Below are 12736 nucleotides of genomic sequence, written 5' to 3'. Positions count from 1 at the left end.
TGACAAACTGCAATAAAAACAGACAGAATTTATAAACCACCTGTAACCTCTCACACATGAGCTTCACATTTATGAAACATAGCGCAACAATTATAAATGATTAGATGGTGGCCCAATTCTAACACATCGGGCATTCTAGAATATGTATGTAGTTTATTTATGAAGATTTCAGAATAATGCAATGAATACACAGGATTCGGACAGCCAGGCGCGACCAATCAGCGAAGCGTGGTTCAAATCCCGCGCCAATTCGTGGCCGGACTGCATCTGTCGTTGATTGTTCGCGGCTGGGCACGACCAATCAGTGAAGCCAGGGCGAGCTCCAGGTTCTTGAGGTCCCCGGGCGAAAGAGTCTCACAGCCCACGTAGCATATAACACAGCCCACATAGTATATAGCACAGCCACGTAGTATATAGTACAGCCACGTAGTATATAGCACAGCTACGTAGTATATAACACAGCCACATAGTATATTGAACAGCCACATAGTATATAGCACAGCCCACGTAGTATATTGCACAGCTACGTAGTATATAGCACAGCCACGTAGTATATAACACAGCCCATGTAGCATATTGCAGTCACGTAGTATATTACACAGCCATGTTGTATACAGCACAGCCACGTAGCATATTGTACAGCCACGTAGTATATTGCACAGCCCACGTAGTATATAGCACAGCGATGTAGTATATAACACAGCCCACGCAGTATATAGCACAGCCACATAGTATATAGCACAACCCACGCAGTATATAACACAGCCCATGTAGTATATAGCACAGCCCATGTCGTATATAGCACAGCCCACGTAGTATATAACACAGCCACATAGTATATAGCACAGCCCACGTAGTATATTGCACAGCTACGTAGTATATAGCACAGCCACGTAGTATATAACACAGCCAATGTAGTATATTGCACACCCACGTAGTATATGGCACAGCCACGTAGTATATTGCACAGCCACATAGTATATTGCACAGCCACGTAGTATATAGCACAGCCCACGCAGTATATAGCACAGCCACATAGTATATAGCACAACCCACGCAGTATATAAAACAGCCCATGTAATATATAGCACAGCCCACATAGTATATAGCACAGCCCATGCAGTATATAACAGCCCACGTAGTATATAACACAGCCACATAGTATATAGCACAGCCCACGTAGTATATTGCACAGCCACGTAGTATATTGCACAGCCACGTAGTATATTGCACAGCCCACGCAGTATATAACACAGCCCACGCAGTATATAACACAGCCCACGCAGTATATAACACAGCCCACGCAGTATATAGCACAGCCCACGTAGTATATAGCACAGCCCACGTAGTATATAACACAGCCGACGCAGTATATAACACAGCCCACGTAGTATATAGCACAGCCCACACAGTATATAACACAGCCCATATAGTATATAACACAGCCACGTAGTATACAGCACAGCCACGTAGTATATTGTACAGCCACGTAGTATATAGCACAGCCCACATAGTATATAGCACAGCCCACATAGTATATAGCACAGCGATGTAGTATATAACACAGCCCACGCAGTATATAGCACAGCCACATAGTATATAGCATAGCCCACGCAGTATATAACACAGCCCACGTAGTATATAACACAGCCACATAGTATATAGCACAGCCCACGTAGTATATTGCACAGTCACGTAGTATATTGCACAGCCACGTAGTATATTGCACAGCCCACGCAGTATATAACACAGCCCACGCAGTATATAACACAGCCCACGCAGTATATAACACAGCCCATGCAGTATATAGCACAGCCCACGTAGTATATAGCACAGCCCACGTAGTATATAACACAGCCGACGCAGTATATAACACAGCCCACGTAGTATATAGCACAGCCCACACAGTATATAACACAGCCCATATAGTATATAACACAGCCACGTAGTATACAGCACAGCCACGTAGTATATTGTACAGCCACGTAGTATATAGCACAGCCCACATAGTATATAGCACAGCCCACATAGTATATAGCACAGCGATGTAGTATATAACACAGCCCACGCAGTATATAGCACAGCCACATAGTATATAGCATAGCCCACGCAGTATATAACACAGCCCACGTAGTATATAACACAGCCACATAGTATATAGCACAGCCCACGTAGTATATTGCACAGTCACGTAGTATATTGCACAGCCACGTAGTATATTGCACAGCCCACACAGTATATAACACAGCCCACGCAGTATATAACACAGCCCACGCAGTATATAACACAGCCCACGCAGTATATAACACAGCCCACGCAGTATATAGCACAGCCCACGTAGTATATAGCACAGCCCACGTAGTATATAACACAGCCGACGCAGTATATAACACAGCCCACGTAGTATATAGCACAGCCCACACAGTATATAACACAGCCCATATAGTATATAACACAGCCACGTAGTATACAGCACAGCCACGTAGTATATTGTACAGCCACGTAGTATATAGCACAGCCCACATAGTATATAGCACAGCCCACATAGTATATAGCACAGCGATGTAGTATATAACACAGCCCACGCAGTATATAGCACAGCCACATAGTATATAGCATAGCCCACGCAGTATATAACACAGCCCACGTAGTATATAACACAGCCACGTAGTATATAGCACAACCACGTAGGATATTGCACAGTCACGTAGTATATAGCACAGCCCACGTAGTATATAGCACAGCGACGTAGTATATAACACAGCCCATGTAGTATATAGCAATATGGGCACAACATCCCAGTTAAAAAAATAATTAATATAAAAAATAGTTATATACTCACCTTCCGGAGGCCCCCGAATCCAGCCCAGGCCTTTACCGATGCTCCTCGCGACGCTCCGTTCCCAGTAATGCCTTGCGGCAATAACCCTTGATGATGTAGCGGTCTCATGAGACCGCTACGTCATCTCCGGTCATTGCCACAATGCATTCATGGGACCGGAGCGTCGTGAGGAGCGGGAAAGGCTGCCGCGGACGCCGGAAGATGAGAATATGATTTTTTTTTAAATGATTTTTAACATGATATGTTTTTACTATTGATGCTGCATAGGTAGCATCAATAGTAAAAAGTTGGTCAAACTTACAGGGTTAATGGCAGTGTTAACGGACTGCTAAAACGCTATGTGGGCGCTGACTGGAGGGGAGTATGGAGGGGCCAATTTGCGGCCGGACTGTGCCTGTCGCTGATTGGTTACGCCCAGCCGGCCACGACCAATCAGCGACGCGGGATTTCCGTGACAGACAAATAGATGGAAGTGGACCTTAGACAATTATATATATAGATTATTCATAATTAGAGTTTTCTGCAGAACCCGACACATTGTCACACACAACCATGGAAGAGGCAGAGTTGTGAAGAGGCCCCATAACTCCAGGCCCAACAACATTTCATTTGAAGAATAGCTCTGTAATACACGGTGCGCCATGACTTGTTGGACACCGTAACCTTCTATACAAGATACAGGGGTCCCACGCGACCACAGTGTAGTCTAAAATGGAACTGATGGTACAAGGAAGTAGCGGTACACATACTGGGCAGCACGAGGGATCTGTGGTTAGCACTATAGCCTTGCAATGCTAGGGTCCTGGGTTCAAATTCCACCAAAGAGTTTGCATGTTCACCCAATTTTTCCCACGGAGGTCAGGTAAAGGTCTCTGCAGAAATGCTCAATTGGGTTTAGGTGCGGGCTCTGGCTGGGCCAGTCAAGAATAGTCACAGAGTTGTTCTGAAGCCAGTCGTTTGTTATTTTAGCTGGGTGCTTAGCATCATTGTCTTGTTGAAAGGTGAACCTTCGGCCAAGTCTGACGTCCAGAGCACTCTGGAAGAGGTTTTCATCCAGGATATCTCTGTACTTGGCCGCATTCATGTTTCCTTCAATGACAACCAGTTGTCCACTCCTTGCAGTTGAAAAACTCCCCCATAGCATAATGCTGCCACCACTATGTTTCACTGTTGGGATTGTATTGGGCAGGTAATGAGCAGTGCCTGGTTTTCTTCACACATACCGCTTAGAATTATCACCAAAAAGTTCTATCTTTGTCTCATCAGACCAGAGAATCTTACTTCTCATAGTCTGGGAGTCCTTCATGTGTTTTTTAGCAAACTTTATGCGGGCTTTCATATGTCTTGCACTGAGGAGAGGCTTCCGTCGGGCCACTCTGCCATAAAGGCCTGACTGGTGGAGGGCTGCAGTGATAGTTGACTTTGTGGGACTTTCTCCCTACTGCATCTCTGGAGCTCAGCCACAGTGACCTTGGGGTACTTCTTTATCTCTCTCACCAAGTCTCTTCTCCCACAATTGCTCACATTGGCTGGATGGCCAGGTCTAGGAAGACTTCTGGTGGTCCCAAACTTCTTCCATTTAAGGATTATGAAGGCCACTGTGCTCTTATGAACCTTGAGTACTGCAGAAATTCTGTTGTAACCTTGGCCAGATCTGTGCCTTGCCACAATTCTGTCTCTGAGCTTCTTGGCCAGTTCCTTTGACCTCATGAGTCTCATTTGGTCTGACATGCACTGTGACCTTTGAGGTCTTATATAGACAGGTGTGCGCCTTTCCAAATCAAGTCCTATCAGTTTAATTAAACACATCTGGACTCCAATGAAGGAACAAATATATCAGTAAGTACATTTGCAACATTTCAGAAAGAAGTAAATCACAGGAATCTTACTATAAGAGTATAACTAATCAGTATAATGCCGCAAATGGTGGACTAAAATCCTGGGTCAAATCTTTAACAACATATATAGATTGCAGAGAGAATAAAAAAACGATCCATAGGCCAAAAATATATTACAAAGTGGAAACAACTTTATTTTAAACAAATGCAGAGAACAAGTGTAGCAGTGGGTACTCACACAGGGCATATGTGCAATTTAAACAAAGCATGGGACATAGGAAGACTGGCAGAAATAGACCAAGAAGTGTTCAAGTTAATGTTGTCTGTTTGACAGACAAATACATATTATATTATACAGCCCCCTGTCGAAAGCTTTGCCAAAACGCGCGTCGGGGTGACGTGGGATTCACTGGCTGTTCCCCTCCTTATTATCTAGGTGGTCCTTTGGTCGTTCACACAGGTACGACAAGTTGAGACTGTGTATTATTGCTGACATCTCACATCTGATGCAGAGTCCTTGTTTTCTTTGCACTATTGATGGTCCTTTGGTGGCCTAAAATGTTACTTGTAATGACCATGTGTGAACTAATAATGTCCAGGACTACCCTTTTATTATCTGTAGAGGGGTTTATGTAGTTATTTAACCTGTATTTGTCTGTCAAACAGACAACATTAACTTGAACACTTCTTGGTCTATTTCTGCCAGTCTTCCAATGTCCCATGCTTTGCTTAAATTGCACATATGCCCTGTGTGAGTACCCACTGCTACACTTGTTCTCTGCATTTGTTTAAAATAAAGTTGTTTCCACTTTGTAATATATTATTTTGCCTATTGATCGCTTTTTTCTTTCTACTCCAATGAAGGAGTAGAACCATCTCAAGGAGGATCACAATGAAATGGACAGCATCTGACTTAAATATGAGTGTCTGAGCAAAGGCTCTGAATACTTATGACCATGTGATATTTCAGTTTTTCTTTTTTATTAAATTTGCAAAAATGTCTACATTTCTGTTTTTTTACAGTCAAGATGGGGTGCAGAGTGTACAGTAATGTGAAAAAAATGAACTTTTTTGAATTTGCCAAATGGCTGCAAAGAAACAGAGTGAAAAATGTAAAGGGGTCTGCATGCTTTCCGTACCCACTGTATTTCAGTAGTCCTTTTGAGATAATAAAAAAATGTATAAAAACAGACATGCGTTTCTTTTATTTTCACACCGATATTGGCATAAAAAAAAAAGTTACGGTAGTTAGCAAAAAACCTGGTGACAGATTCCATTTAAGTTGTCCAGAACCCCTTTCTCATGAGCACTGAGCAGTCTGATGGGCATCTCCAGACTGCTGGCGCACGCTCTTTACCTGGTGACAACACCCCTCCACCATGATTGGCATTACACAATGTCGGTGCTTTTCTACAAACTGTGGGGCGGTGTATGAGAGATATAGTGGACTTGCTAGGAATATATTAAAAGGCTACAAAAAGTGGTGGCCGCGGCCTTTATAAGGAAAGCCTGATGACAGGTTCCTTGTAAGTGCCATGTATGCGTCTCGTGTAGTCGTAATAAGAAGCCTTATGAATTACATTTTTTTATTTTTGAGTAGTTGTAGTACGTAATAAAGGCTTCCCAAGAACTAATTACAACAGTACTTAGAAGTAGTTTGCTGACGTGTTCCTAAGTATGATGCCATACTACTGCAAATTCCTTCATACAATCTGTAAGGTCCCGTAATAATAACCTCCCCGTACATAAAGGATATAGCCATAGAACAGTAAGGACCTCATGGTGGAGATCCGTAGCCTGCTCTACAGCATCAGATTTTATGGCATTTAGTAATGGCATGGTGCCGGGTCTGCGTGGACGCACATGCTTGTTTTTGTCACATGCCTTAAGGAAGCATTTCATGGCAATTAAAACAATAGGAACGGTAGCTTCAATATCGGAGAGCAGCCAATCTGGCATGGACACAGTAACTATTAATACCTGCTTATTTGCTTCATGTGACCTTTAGCTAAATGCACCATAATAAGGAACATAGGTCCGTAACCTTCCGAAATCCATACAAACGATTGAAACAAAAAGGAGGAGAAATAAAATACTTGTTAGTTTTTAGAGGCGCATGTCTCTTAATGAACCAGGAACATCTGATGAGTGGTGTACAGCTCCATGTAATTCACCACAAATCTTACTCCAGTCAGGGATTGGAGTAAGATTTCTAGGGTAAAAATACTCTACAGTTCATCATGACTTTGCTGAGATATATAGTGTTGTACTGCCACCACACCACATTCTGGCCTCAGTTCTGCCTCTTTTGGTGAAGCTGGTATGAAAATGCCAAAAGCTGCAAAATTGTTGGTAGTTTTCAAAGCAATTTATGACAGAATTCTGACATAATCACTTTTAAGAATCAAAGCCACGGCCAAAAAACATTTAGGTTGGAAATTCCTAATTCTGTAGGCTGGATGCTTCTGCTGTATACCGTAACTGTTGCTTTACAGTAGGACTGTGGACATCGCTCAAATTATAGGTTTGTGTCGATAAATAGTAATTAGGACATGATAAAGAGTTACGGAATTCTCTAAAATTAACATCAAAGCCTCATTTCTAAAATTTGACATGAGTCACTTTATGAGATAACAAGCGCTGGAACACTTCAACATATCCCAGTGATTCTGAGAAGGTTTTATTATGACACGTTGTACTTCATCTTAGTGGTAAATTTTAATCAATGAGATTTGCATTTACTTATAAAAATATCAAAAATTTGACAAATAATTTAAATTTTTTTCAATTTTCAAACTTTTTATTTGTATGCTCTTAAATCTACGGTAATCGTTATACCACATAAATTAGCTAAATAACATTGCCCATTTGTCTACTTTACATTAGCATCATTTTATAAAAATAACTTTTGTTAAGAAGTTAGAAGGGTTAAGAGTTTATCAGCAATTTTTCATTTTTCCAACAAAATATACAAAAACCTATTTTTCAGGGAATACAGCACATTTTAAGTGATTTTGAAGTGCTACGCGACAGAAAATACCCAAAAGAGACACCATTTTCAAAAATTCACCCCTCATAGGGCTCAAAACTACATTCAAGAAGTATAGTCACCATTTAAGTACAACACAGGAATTAAGACAATGTGGAAGTAAAAATGAAAATTTTAATTTTTCCCACAACAATGTTGCCTTAGCACCCAATTTTTCATTTTCACAAAAGCAACAGGAGCAAAATAGCCCCTAAAATTTGTAATCCCATTTCTCCTGAGCACGCCAATACCTCATATGTGGTGCAAAACTACTGTTTTAGCGCATGGCAGGGCTCGGAAGGGAAGGTGCACCATTTGACTTTTGGAATGAAAAATTGGCTGGAATAGATTGCAGCTGCCAAGTCACGTTTGCAGAGCCCCTGATGTATCTAAAACGTAGAAACCCCCACAATTGACCACATTTTGAAAACTACATCCCTCAAGGAAGGTTTCTTCCACAAAAATGTTGTTTTAGCCCAAATTTTTCATTTTCATAGGGTAACAAGAGAAAATGGGGAACATAATTTGTTGTGCAATTTCTCCTGAGAAGACAGATACCTGACATGTGGTCAAACGCTTGTTGACCCAACACAGCGGAACTCAGAAGGGAAGGAGTGCTATTTGACTCTGGGAGAACACCTTTTCGTAGAATAGTTTGCGGATTTCATATACAGAGCCTCAAAGTGCCAGAAAAGCAGAAACCTTCCATCATTGACCCCAATTTGGAAATTGCACCTCTCTGGGAATTCATCAATGGGTGTAGTAATGATTTTGACGCCGTGGGTGCTTTTCAGAAACAAGCAGCAATGGAGTGAAATGTAAAAATATGCCACAGTAGTGCACTAACATTGTGCCAAGCTCATGCTTTTGAAGACACACACCCCGTAAATTAAGTGGGTTCTCCTCACTGCATTAATGCCAGACATGTAGATGCCAACTGCAGTTTAGGCGCACTGTGGGGTTAAGGAGGAGGGGACATTTGAATTTGGGGGTGCAGATTTCGTGGATTTCTTTTGGTGGGAGCCACATCACTCTTCTCTTTGTGTTACCAGTAATGTGGAAGCCCCCTATATTTCTGTTAACATTTAGCAGACCGGAATGGGAACTTGTTTTTTTGTGAGCTAAATAGAAGCTTTTATTGGTGGCATTTTGGGACACAGAGCATTTTAGATCAGTTCACATTTATCATGTGCTCTACACTGAGCACTGACATCAGGGTTTACATCTAAATCTACAAAATACATGCTTGGGATGAAACCCACGAGGGATTAATTTACTAATGAGGCAGCAGAGTTAAGGTACCTTCACACTCAGCGACGCTGCAGCGCAACCGACAACGATGTCGATCGCTGCAGCGTCGCTGTTTGGTCGCTGGAGAGTTGTCACACAGACAGCTCTCCAGCGACCAACGATCCCGAGGTCCCCTGGTAACCAGGGTAAACATCGGGTTACTAAGCGCAGGGCCGCGCTTAGTAACCCGATGTTTACCCTGGTTACCAGCGTAAAAGTAAAAAAAACCAAACAGCACATACTTACCTACCGCTGTCTGTCCCCTGCTCTCTGCTTCTCTGCACTCCTCCTGCACTGACTGTGAGCACAGCGGCCGGAAAGCAGAGCGGTGACGTCACCGCTCTGCTTTCCGGCTGACCGACGCTCACAGCCAGTGCAGGAGGAGTGCAGAGAAGCAGAGCGCCGGGGACAGACAGCGGTAGGTAAGTATGTAGTGTTTGGTTTTTTTTACTTTTACGCTGGTAACCAGGGTAAACATCGGGTTACTAAGCGCAGCCCTGCGCTTAGTAACCCGATGTTTACCCTGGTTACCAGTGAAGACATCGCTGGATCGGTGTCACACACGCCGATCCAGCGATGTCAGCGGGAAGTCCAGCGACGAAATAAAGTTCTGGACTTTCCTCAGCGACCAACGATCTCCCAGCAGGGGCCTGATCGTTGGTCGCTGTCACACAGAACGATTTCCGTAACGATATCGTTGCTACGTCACAAAAAGCAACGATATCGTTAACGATATCGTTATGTGTGAAGGTACCTTAACTCTATTGACTACTATCCAACTTTAGAAGGTGCACAAAACTGTGGCCAACTGTGCTTTCATGCACACCTAAAAAGATGGGCACTGCCGAATCACAGGTCAGACAGCGTCTCCATCTGCCTTATTATAGGGAACCTTCCACCAGAGGCTCCATGTGAATCACGTATTTCAGAGATTTACACAGATACCCCGGTGTAAGCGCTCAGTGCAAGATAAATGTGAGCCAAGCCTTACTGCGATCTTTGTGAGGCAGAATGAACAAATCAACAGCAGGTGAAGAATTGGTTTTATTTGTTTTTTTACACCGTTACTGATGTGGTATAAATGATAAACCGACTTTATTCTTTGGGTCGATGTGATTATAGTGATACCAGATGAGTTAGAGTTGGTACCATCATTGGGCACATAATATTTTTTTACCGCTTTCTATTCCGATCTCTGGGAGGGTAGAAGGAGCCAAAAACATCAACTCAGAGGATGTTGTTTGACCTCTGGGTGCCATGTCAACCTTCAACTCCCTGAGATCTCGTCGCAGGGGTGCTGATGGGGGTGAGAGAGGAAGCCCTCTCCCTCTCACAAACTTTTAAATGCCACAATCATGGCATCAGGTGGATTAATCAGCCAGGGGCGGTGCACCAGTTCTCGCTGTTACCGTAGGAGCTTGGCTGTGATCGTGCAGGGAAGTGCGGAGATTGGTTGGTCAGATTAACTGACCAATCACAGCAATCAGAGTGCAGGGATTTCTAGCTGTCAATGACATGTATAGCACGTCATGATGCCGGAACGGACACCTGCCCATGACGTGCTATGCGCATCATTAGTTGTTAATGGGTTAAAGAGAAGCTATCTTTAAAAAATGACCTATTGTTTAAATCAGGTGATTGTGTTAAATATATGGTTTAAAAAATGTTGTCAATGTTTTTTTTCCCAATATCTAAAAAAAAACAGAAATCTTGCAATTTTCACACCAGCCACTAGGGCTTTTTTTTTATAAACTAACTTCCTGTTTCAGGATATTCAAATGTACATTAGCACCAATAAACATAGTCTAACCCAATCCAATATGGTATTGAAGCATCTAATGAGAGTGTGCAAATGTCATCATGAAGGGAGAGGGAGGGGGAGCAGGTGAGCTGTGATGTCGCCTACTGTGATTGGTGGGTCCTGTGTTATCAGCTTTGTATAGAGGTATTACCTGTCCTTGTAATCCTGTCTGTGATAAGGAAACTACTGTAAACTCTTCCAGAAGGCCCAGTGACCAGTGTGTTTTTCAGTAAAGATTGTGATATGAAAAAATAATCAAAATCTTTAACCCCTTAACGCTCTTTGACGAATATATAAGACTATTATTTTTACAATATACATCAATACTATACTTTAGTAATGCTGTATATAGTACAAGCCATCAAATCAGTGAGATGTAAAAAAAAAAAAAAAGTTTTTAAAAACTTAAAAAAAAAATAAAAAAGTTTTTTTTAATCACTTCCCCTTTTTACCCAGTTCAAAATAAAGACATGCACACATTAAAAAAAAAGTTATTGCAGCATCCATAAAAGTTCAATCAAAGAGTAAAAAATGTTAACATTTTTGGCAGATGCAACACAGTAAAAACAATCAAAAAGTGATCAATTGCTGTATCTATCCCAAAACGGTATCAATAAAAACACAATCTCACAAGTCCTCTCACGCAGCTCCATCAAAGTAAAAATTTAAATATTATGGGTCTTGGAAAATGGCGACATAGTAAAAATTTCCTGACAATTTTGGTTTAACACTGTAAATATCTAAATGGTGGAATTGAATTTGTTTTTCACCATTTCACAGCAGTTGGGAATTTTCTTTGCTATTTTGGATACAGTATATGGTAAAAAGAATGGAGTCATTCAAAAGACAAGCTGTCCTGCAAATAAACTAGCCTTCATACATTTACGTTAAAGGAAAAATAAAAATAGTTCTAGCTATATGAAAAAGGGTATAGGAACAAATGAAAATGTAAAAACGAAAATTGACCGAGTCTATAAAGGGAAGCCATAAATCAGATCCACCAATCACAATATAGGTATATCATAACTCCCCTGCTCCCCTCTCCCTTCTCAATGACCTTTGCACGCGCTCATTAGACACTTCAGCACAAACGATAGGGTTGGGATCCAATCACTGCGGCTAATGTGCGTGTGTTATTTACTGAAACAAAAGGAAATAGGAGTCTAAAATTACCCCCAGTGGTCAGTGTGAAAATTGCATCATATCTATTTTTTATTTATAATACAGATCATGCAAAAAAAAATAAACAAACATTTAAAAACACAAAAACCTTATTTATTCAGTAGGTAATTTTCTGATTATAGCTTCCCTTCAAGGGGCTAAAAATACATCTACCATGACACAAAAACAAACCAAAACAAATCAATGTCATTTTGCAGCCATGACGTTCACATTGCGTTAGTGCAGTCCGTTCAACGCACACGTTAAACGGACTGCGCTAATGGAAGTGCCGACTTTGCACAGCGCTAGCGCAGATGGAGCATCTGCTAGCTCCATCTGCGCTAGCAGTGACGGACCCGGAAACGCTGCAGCCCGCGTCTCGGGTCCGCCACTCAAATGACGGCACATCGCTAGCGCACGCCCATGGTGGGCGTGCGCTAGCGATGCGTCCGACATTGCAGTCTATGGTGGCGTTAACGGACTACGTTACACCGCGTTATGCCGCGGTGTAACGTAGTCCGTTTAACGGAGACACTGAACGCAATGTGAACCCAGCCTAAGGCTACTTTCACACTGGCGTCGGACTCGGCCCATCGCAGTGCGTCGGGCCGAGGTTCCGACGCTAGCAGTAAAACGGAGGCATTTTTCCTGCGCATCCGCTGCCCCATTGTAAGGTGCGGGGAGGTGGGGGTGGAGTTCCGGCTGCGCATGCGCGGTCGGAAAAAGCGGTCCGTCGGCAGCAAAAAACGTTACATGTAACGTTTTTTGCTCCCGGC

The 12736-nt window shown here is 42.4% G+C and overlaps 1 protein-coding gene across 3 annotated transcripts in view; it reads right to left on the bottom strand.

Annotated features, from left to right (window-relative positions):
* XYLB (xylulokinase) overlaps positions 1 to 12736 on the bottom strand; it is a 275014-nt gene that overhangs the window by 185798 nt on the left and 76480 nt on the right. The gene's annotated exons all lie outside the window — the stretch shown is intronic.

This window comes from Ranitomeya imitator, chromosome 6 (genome assembly GCF_032444005.1).
Source record: "Ranitomeya imitator isolate aRanImi1 chromosome 6, aRanImi1.pri, whole genome shotgun sequence".
Taxonomy (NCBI): domain Eukaryota; kingdom Metazoa; phylum Chordata; class Amphibia; order Anura; family Dendrobatidae; genus Ranitomeya; species Ranitomeya imitator.
Note: the sequence above shows the minus strand (reverse complement) of the source record. Positions and strands in the feature narration are given on the sequence as shown.